This window comes from Palaemon carinicauda, chromosome 18, assembly GCF_036898095.1.
Source record: "Palaemon carinicauda isolate YSFRI2023 chromosome 18, ASM3689809v2, whole genome shotgun sequence".
Classification (NCBI taxonomy): domain Eukaryota; kingdom Metazoa; phylum Arthropoda; class Malacostraca; order Decapoda; family Palaemonidae; genus Palaemon; species Palaemon carinicauda.
Genome location: NC_090742.1, coordinates 799,515 through 809,514, shown reverse-complemented (window position 1 = coordinate 809,514; position 10,000 = coordinate 799,515).

The window sequence follows — 10,000 nt, the reverse complement described above, 5'->3', positions numbered from 1 at the left end:
CAATAAGGCAGCCACAGATTTCATATGGAATAACCATGTGTCCGTAGCTCTTACCGAGCCTTTTTAGCGCACACACATACATATACACATATACAAATATAAACACACATATATACTGTATATTATATGTGCAGAATATATATACATATATATATATATGTATACATATATATATATATATATATATGTATATATATATATATATATATACGAATGGGAAAAAGGCACGCTAATAGATGATGATGATGATATATATATATATATATATATATATATACACAAAATTTATAATTCATCAGTCTCTATGAGACGGGCACTATACTGGTAAAGTACATCAAATAAAACGAATGTCTGATTTGAAAATAATCCGATCTCCTCATATGCATGGATTGTTATGGATTCATATGTATACACACACATTGTATATGTGTAGAAGGAACACATATGCGCGTAACTGTAAAATACAAAAAGTGATCTTGTGAGCAGGTGTCTCAAACATGACTTACTGTTGCGCAAGGCAATAAAAATCACTCTTTCTGTCTGTGTTTTTTTTCTGTTACATTCGGTCTGGAACTAAGAGTTTTAGGCTCTTTGAAAATGTATAATAACTATTCCAACCACAATTCTTCAATTCAACAGAACTTTAATCAATACTTGAGTTATATTATCATCACTGTGTGTACGACGACTATTTTTTATTACCCGAAATGACCCACAATCTACATATAAATGTCGGAGGAAATGCTTCAATCAACTATACAAGATCTGAATCAGGAAGGCCTGGTGAACTTCCAACTGTCACAAAATAAGGTTACTTTTAATAAGAAAAAAAACTCTCAAGCTTCCAACTGTAAAAAGTTTCTTTTAATAAAAAAAAAGAGTCAAGCTTCCTACTGTCTAAAAAGGTACTTTTAATAAAAAAAAAAGTAGTCTTGAAAAACATGTGCTTACGGGTTTACCAAAGTGAAGCAAGGATTTTGCGTCAGCTCTCTCTCTCTCTCTCTCTCTCTCTCTCTCTCTCTCTCTCTCTCCAGTTGCAATACACGGAAATCATATAACGATCACATAACGAGCAGTTACCTGATTCCGAACTCAGGTCGGCACAGGCTCTCTGGATTTTCAAAGAAACGAGGTCATGGGGTTCACAACGGAAGAAAATCTAATACTGATTCCTTTCTTTTGAAATAAGAATTCTAACACAAGAAAGAGAGAGAGAGAGAGAGAGAGAGAGAGAGAGAGAGAGAGAGAGAGAGCTCACTATATACGCCAGTTATTCAAATTCGTACAATGACCCATCAAATGTGAATATGTAATTACATTCCATTTGCATGAAAATATTATTACAAACTGACGAATGGCAAATGACAATAATTATTTTTTGTTTTGTCTTTCTACCAACAATTTGTGCATTTACATTTTTCTTTGGAAATATTCACAGAATTATTTTACTTCGTATTATCATTCTGTACGTTGTTTCTGAAGTATCTTTTCTTTCTCTAATTAATCTTTTTATACCCCTTTTATCAAATAATCGTTACCTATTTCCTTATACTTATTCCATCCATGATCTTGCATAATCATGAGCTGTCTTTCCTAAATTTTTTACATCAGCCCCCAATCCTCCCCTCCTATATCACAGCCACTCATCAAGAACAGAATGCGGTCAAGATAAATACGACCATGATGGAATGTATTCCCTCTTGTAACTCATAATCAATTACAGACAAGTAAAGCTTAAAATTTATATCTCAACAGCCACTCATCAAGAACAGAATAAATACGATCATGATGGAATGTATTCTCTTTTTTAACTCATAATTCAAATAAAGAAAAAAAATAAAACTTAAAACTTATATCTCGACAATATTGATGCTATAGGGCGTTCAAAGTAATAAGCTTAACTTTAATGCTTAGGCATTTAATTCAGATACGTACAATATCTTTTCTTCTCTCGAAATGTCTTGTCTTCATAGTGACATCATTATTATATTTCAGGTAAATAATTCCTTCATTTATGCTCGAATACTGACCTCATTCTCTAATACAATAGTATTACAGCATCGTTTTCAACCACCTCGGAGAAGTCGGTGCGAGTGGGTCCTGGGTTCCCTCAACGCTTTTGCCGACGTCATAAATCGTGGTAGTTTGACGCACGATAACTTACAATCAATCAATCTATCTACGCTATGGCAAAATCATAGCAACGGCCACGGACGCTTTTTTGAAGGCTGTCTATCCTAAGATTAATTTCTTTACTGATGATTCGTCTCTTTAGGTAAGGGTTTCTGAAAAATGCCAATGCTGTTTTTTCCCCAAAAATAAATATTATGTTACATATGTGCCTGATACTTTCCTTAGTTCCATAGTGCTAGAGTTACTTCTCTCTGCCATACATTTTTTTTTATTCTAATCTCTAATTACTTATAAATTTATTCTGAAAATGTTTGCCATTATAAACATTAAAACTATGGTGAAAATAAAAGACAAATCCGGAAAAATAAAAATTCTTGAATTTTCAAATAATGAAACCGTATATATATACTATATATATATATATATATATACATATATATACATATATACATATATATATATATATATATATAAATATATATATATATATATGTGTATATATATATATATATATATGTGTGTGTGTATATATATATGTATAATGTATATATATGTATATATGTATATATATATATATATATAGAGAGAGAGAGATATAGAGAGAGAGAGAGAGAGAGAGAGAGAGAGAGAGAGAGAGCGTCCTTTGAATGAGACGGCCAAGCCTGGTGGGTGACCTTTGAGCAAATGGGCGGGGAGTGATCTGGATCGGGCTGGGGCGAGTACAGCTGCACCTCGTCCACGATTCCATATTCTATTTTTTTCTTTTTCTTTTTCTTTTTTTCTAATGAATTCCCGTGGCTTGATATATGAAACTGGCTGGACATGGTCGTCCTTGCCGAAAGGGGAGCGGGAAATTCCAGAACAATAATAATGATTTGAAGAAAATGTGTTGAGTGTAATGCTTGTAATATGGTACGAGATAAGAATTAACAGCATTTTTAAGAGTTATTAATTTAATAGTTCCTTACTTTAGTGTGTGTATATATACACATACATACATATATACATACACACACACACACACACACATATATATATATATATATATATTATACACATACACACACATATATATATACATATATATATGTATATATATGTATATATATATATATATATATATAGTCAAGACTATGCTCAAATCAACCGGCCATTGATTCTATTCAGAGAGAGAGAGAGAGAGAGAGAGAGAGAGAGAGTGTGTGTGTGTGTGTGTGTTAACTTGAACTACTTGACTGTATAATTTCTTAATCCTAGTTTTAAATATGAAGTTCTAAATTTATCCAAGGTGGAAAATCGAGGAATTTAAAGTAGGAAAATTGTATATTCGATCTACATACATTCTCCTATTACAGTATTTCTTTTAATTTCTTTATTATAAAAAACAAGAATTAAAAACCTAAAATCCAAATTATAAAGTAAATCTAAAAGGAAATTGAAGCAATTTTTTTTCAGAGCTTATTCGCATTAAAAAAATAGCAAGTCAAGCATCAGTGAAAAATTTAATCTTAGATGTTGAAATTACCTCTCCAGGGAATCCTTATTGCAGTTGTTTTGAAATCCTATCCAGAATGGAATGAGAAATTCATAGTGAAGTATTTTTTTTCAATTACAAAACGAAAAAAAAAATAAAAAATAAAAATAAAAATGGAAAAGGGGGAAATATGAGCATAATATTAAATTCCAAATCTGCACAGTCATCTTAAACTTAAATGTTGGGGATAGGGTGTGGCTCATGATATATATACAGTATATATATATATATATATATATATATAGAGAGAGAGAGAGAGAGAGAGAGAGAGAGAGAGAGAGAGACGCACGTTAATTAATTTAACCATTTCTTGCTACGATTGTGTCATAGTAAAAAGTAAAAATAAACATAACTATAGATTCTCTTTACAAATAGTACAAATCAATAATCTAAATGAAAGGTTGCTAGGAAACAAATAAACCAGGCATCAGCGATTTACTTTCACTTGAACGTTTGTTTAAATAAAATGAAAGTAAGAGGTTTAACGCAAGAGTTCATTGTACGGAAAGTTCCATAAACTAGAAAGAGGAAAAGAAAGCCCAAAGTATATGGGAAAAGAGAGAGAGAGAGAGAGAGAGAGAGAGAGAGAGAGAGAGAGAGAGAGACTATGTCCTGCCAACTCTTTCGTCGAATCAGTTCTCGCGCTTTCATTGGTCCAAACCAAATGTTGTGGCTATTTTCAAGGCCAGAGACGAGAATGGTGGTTCTAAAATTAAGTAATAACAACAGACAGACATTTGTTAGCGTTGACCATATCCCACGCTGATCTTTATAGACGACGATGAAGACCTTTTATTTTTTTTTTTTTTTACTAGACAGGCCTGCCAGTAAGGGCATTTATTTCATATTGCAAAGACGACTTTTGCAACACTAAAGAGAAGTAATTTGTTGTAGACAACCCTGCAGATAATGACAGTTTTTTCTATTTTGCAAGATTCTGTAACGCTTACGGTTTGCTGCTAACGGATGACTCTGCATACATTTTGCAAGAAAAATCATTCCTACATAAAGATATAACACTGAAAAATTAATCATCTTTATCGTAAAAAAAACAGAAAATGTTAACAGCATAACTTAACGAATCACTTTATCATTCCTATGACATTTCGCCTTCAGGGCGCGAAATTATTTCAGAATCAGAATATGAAGCGAATCGCTCTAAGGCAACAAGTTTGTCACTCAGAAGTTTCAGGAGAATAAGTAATATAGATTACATTAATCAGCAGAAGGGGAGTTCCTAGGCGCAGCCGTCAGGAAGCAGAGTCGAATTAGTATGCAAGGGGGCATGAATTAACGCCTGGATTTTGGGGTGAGTGTATCGATAACTGAATTAATTTTGTTGCTGAAAACAAACATATTTAATCATGGGTAATATTCTGTCAGAATTACACCAGTGTTTTTTTTCCAATTAGGTTGATAAAAAAAAATCATTATAACGTTTCTTTTGGAAAAGGGGTTAAAATTCAATACCATGGCTCCATAAAAAAAAAAAAAATACAAAAATATTATCCCAATTCTACAAATGACTTAGAAACGGATTGAGTGTGACTAATTATTCAGAATAAAAAAGAAAAAACTTTCAAATTCCAAAGTACACATTAAGAGAATATCTGAAACTGAATAAAAAATTGCAATAGTTTACGGGCCTTCCCTGATTACAGGAGATTCCAATTTCAACTCTGATCCACCTAAAATCCAAAGTAATCAAACCCAGAAGCCAATTACCACCTGCAGGAATTATGAAACACAGCTACTCGATCGCAAGAGAGCTCGCCATCATTTTCGTTCGTCGGATGAGGCAAATTTACTCTTCGCATTAATGGTATTGAGAGATTTTATTGCCATTAATATATATAGCATCTGGTTGAAACTTCGCTTGGGAATAGAAGAATTGAGGATTGGGTTTTTCGTGTATTGCGATAATGATTCACAAAATATTCGCTCTTTCTAAAGTCTCTTCATTTTACAATCTGCCACATTCCCCGCTTACTTCTCTCTGATTTTGATTACGTTTGTGAAGGAACAAACTAAGTCAATGAACGCGCTTCCGCTTACACACTCATATATATATATATATATATATATATATATATATATATACATATACATACACATACATACATACATATATATATATACACATATAAATATATATACATATACTGTATATGAACATCCATATACATACACACATACATACATATATATATATATATATATATATATATATATATATATATATATATATATATACCGTATATGAATGTATATACACACACATATCATATATATATATATATATATATATATATATATATATATATATATATATATGCATTAACTTTCAAGTACGCTGATGCCGTATCTCATCTACTGGCAGCAACCCAAGGCAGTATAATGAATACCAGGTACAAAATCCACACCTTACGGTTTTTATATCAATAGAGAAATTAAATAACAAATGAAATGCACTGGTGAAAATAACCAGTCGTTTAAGACAGCAAACCAAACGAACTAACGACATCTAAAATGGGCGTTGATTAATTTCCACGCTACTGGTAGCTAACCTCAGCAGTTCCTCCAATTACCAAACCCGGAACCACCAGCAAAGGAAACGACAGAGGGCGTCTCCTACTCTTCCCGCACTAACCATGTAGTCAAGAGAACGGTATCGTGAATTTGATCTTGTTACAATGACTACCCATCGAAAATCCTGGAGAGAGCACATTCAAGCAACGGGATATGTACTTCCGGCACATGGCAGGTTTAAATGGCACTCATGAATGGCAGAGGCAAGGGACAGTGACATTGCTCTAGCAAGAAAGACAATGCACAAAAGACTGACCATACATCATATGATCAGCGCCCAAACCCACTTTCCATCCAAGCTAGGACCAGGGAGGGACAGGTAATGGCTGCTGATGACTCAGTAGGTAGACCTATAGGTGTCCCAAAAGCCCCCTTCCTTAGCTCACAACGATGGCGAAGTTGCAGCGACCAAAGGCACTAACGAGTTTGAATAGGACTTGTTAAATGAATTGAGCGAGACACTTGACGATGGGGAGAAACCTCTTTGCAATTTCTGACAGTGACAGTCAGTAAAGAGATTTTATTCCAAATTTCAGTATCAGAAGAGAGCTGCGATGGCCTGAAGAATTAGCTGTAATTTTTGAAGTTCCAGGGCAATGGAAGTCGGAATATCATTTAATAATACGAGGTAGTCCGATCCTGATACAGTATCCGCACTAGTGGATTTCCTGACAGGTCAGAACCTGATCCAGTATCAGCAATATAGGGGTTCTTGACAGGCCAGATCCTGATATACTATCAGCACTATAGAGGTTCCTGACAGGTCAGATCCTGATACAGCATCAGCACTAGCGGAGTTGCTGACAGGGCAGAACCTGATCCAGTATCAGCACTATAGGGGTTCCTGACAAGTTAAATCATGATCCAGCTTCAGAATTCGTGTATTCGCTGACAGGTCAGACCTGATCCAGTATCAGCACTAGAGTGGAGTTGCTGACAGGTCAGAACTTGAAACATTATCAGCATTATAGGGGTTCTTGGCAGGTCAGATCCTGATATAGTATCAGCACTATAGGGGTTTCTGGCAGGTTAGATCCTGATACAGTATCAGCAGCAATGAAGTTATTGACAGAAGGTCAGATCCTGATCTAGTATCAGCATTAGTAGAGTTACTAACAGGTTAGATCTTGATCACGTATCAACATTTGCGGAGTCAATATCAGAAGGCCTGATCTTATCTAGTATACGCACTAATGGAGTTACTGACAGGACAGACCTGATTAAGCAAAAACAACTAGAGGAATTACTGACGGGAAGTCAGATCCTGATCCTGCAATAGTTCAGTACTACTAGAATTACTGACAAGAAGTCAGATCCTGATCCTGCAACAGTACAGTACTACTAGAATTACTGACAAGAAGTCAGATCCTGATCCAGCAACAGCAGTAGTGGAATCACTGACAAGAAGTCAGATCCTGATCCAGTGACAGCAGTAGTGGAATTACTGACAAGAAGTCAGATCCTGATCCTGCAACAGTACCGTACTACTAGAATTACTGACAAGAAGTCCGATCCTGATCCAGCAACAGCAGTAGTGTAATCACTGACAAGAAGTCAGATCCTGACCCAGTGACAGCAGTAGTGGAATTACTGACAAGAAGTCAGATCCAGATCCAGCAACAGCAGTAGTGGAATTACTGACAAGAAGTCAGATCCAGATCCAGCAACAGCAGTAGTGGAATTACTGACAAGAGGTCAGATCCCGATCCAGCAACAGCAGTAGTGGAATTACTGACAAGAAGTCAAATTCTGATCCAGTGACAGCAGTAGTGGAATTGCTAAAAAAGAATTCAGATCCTGATCCAGAAACAGCAGTAGTGGAATTACTGACAAGAAGTCAAATTCTGATCCAGTGACAGGAGTAGTGGAATTGCTAAAAAAAAGTCAGATCCAGATCCAGTAACAGCAGTAGTGGAATTACTGACCAGAGGTCAGATCCTGATCAAGACACAGCAGTGGTGGAATTACTGACAAGAAGTCAAATCCTGATCCAGTGACAGCAATAGTAGAATTACTGATAAGAAGTCAGATCCTGATCCAGTAACAGGAGTAGTAGAATTACTGACAAGAGGTCAGATCCTGATCCAGCAACAGCAGTAGTGGAATTACTGACAAGAAGTTAGATCCTGATCCAGTGACAGCAATAGTGGCATTACTAAAAAGAAGTCAGATCCTGATTCAGTAACAGCAGTAGGGAAATTACTAAAAAGAAGTCAGATCCTGATTCAGTAACAGCAGTAGTGAAATTACTAAAAAGAAGTCAGATCCTGATCCAGTAACAGCAGTAGTGAAATTACTAAAAAGAAGTCAGATCCTGATCCAGTAACAGCAGTAGGGAAATTACTAAAAAGAAGTCAGATCCTGATCCAGTAACAACAGCAGTGGAATTACTAAAAAAGTCAGATTCTGATCCAGTAACATCAGTAGTGGAATTACTAAAACGAAGTCAGATCCTGATTCAGTAACAGCCGTAGTGGAATTACTGAAAAGCAGTCAGATCCTGATCCAGTGACAGTAGTAGTAGAATTATTAAAAAGAGGTCAGATCCTGACCCTGCAACAGTAGTAGTGGAATTACTGACAAGTCAGATCCTGATCCAGTGACAGCAATAGTGGGATTACCAAAAAGAATTCAGATCCTGATCCAGTAACAGCAGTAGTGGAATTGCTAAAAAGAAGAAGTCAGATCCAGATCCAGCAACAGCAGTAGTGGAATTACTGACAAGAAGTTAAGATCCTGACCCAGTAACAGCACTACTGGAATTAATGACAAGTCGGATCCACATCCAGTAACAGCAGTAATGGAATTACTGACAATTAGTCAGATCCTGATCCAGTAACAGCACTGGTAAGGTTACTGATAAGACATCGGATCCGCATTTAGTAACAACGCTTGTTATGAATACCAAAGGCCATAAAAATTGAATATGAAAAATAGAAATGAAAAGTCATGAGACCTATGAAAAATATCCAACTAAATAAAATAAATAATAGCATATATTACACAATTCATAAAACACTTGAGTAAAATTGTTTGAATTAACACAAATATGCAGTGAACCAAAGAAACTGCCGAATATTGCAAATAAACAAACACGTACACGACAAAAATAAACACGGTAGTGAAAATAAGGTGTAAATCTGCACGAAAACAAAAATAGCCGGGCATAACAGAGCAGGGTTAAACTGCCCCAAATGCAGCTTAAACTTGTAACAGATTACATAAAAAGGGAAACTACAAAGATAAAAATCCACAAATGCCAGCCCCGTTACCTACATGATAGTATCGTCAAAACCTGGAGAGAGAAAAAAAAAAACCTTTCAGACATCAGAATAAAAAAGTATTCTAGACAAAACATGTCGATGTTGATGGCATGGCCCCAAGAGAATGTTAAAAGATCCTCTAATTTGCGAGGCACTTTCACAGCATCCAATGGCGTATGCGATGTGAAGCATCCTTCGATGTGATCTAAAGCTTTTGTGAAAACCGTTTTTTAAGCATTTAAAAAAATACGATCACCAACTCTCACTACTTATCTGTGTGACCATAAAAAAGTGTTAAAACTTCAGTCATAAAAACGCTCGACAAAGCTTTCAGAATCTCTCTCATTATAACGAAGCCCATTCACTTTTATAAGAAAGTTTCTCTCGGTTATTTATTAACTCTCTCTCATAAAGATGAGGCTACAAATAAAGAATATCTCAACTGTGAAAAAAGTGTCTTCAAATATATCTTTAAAAAAAT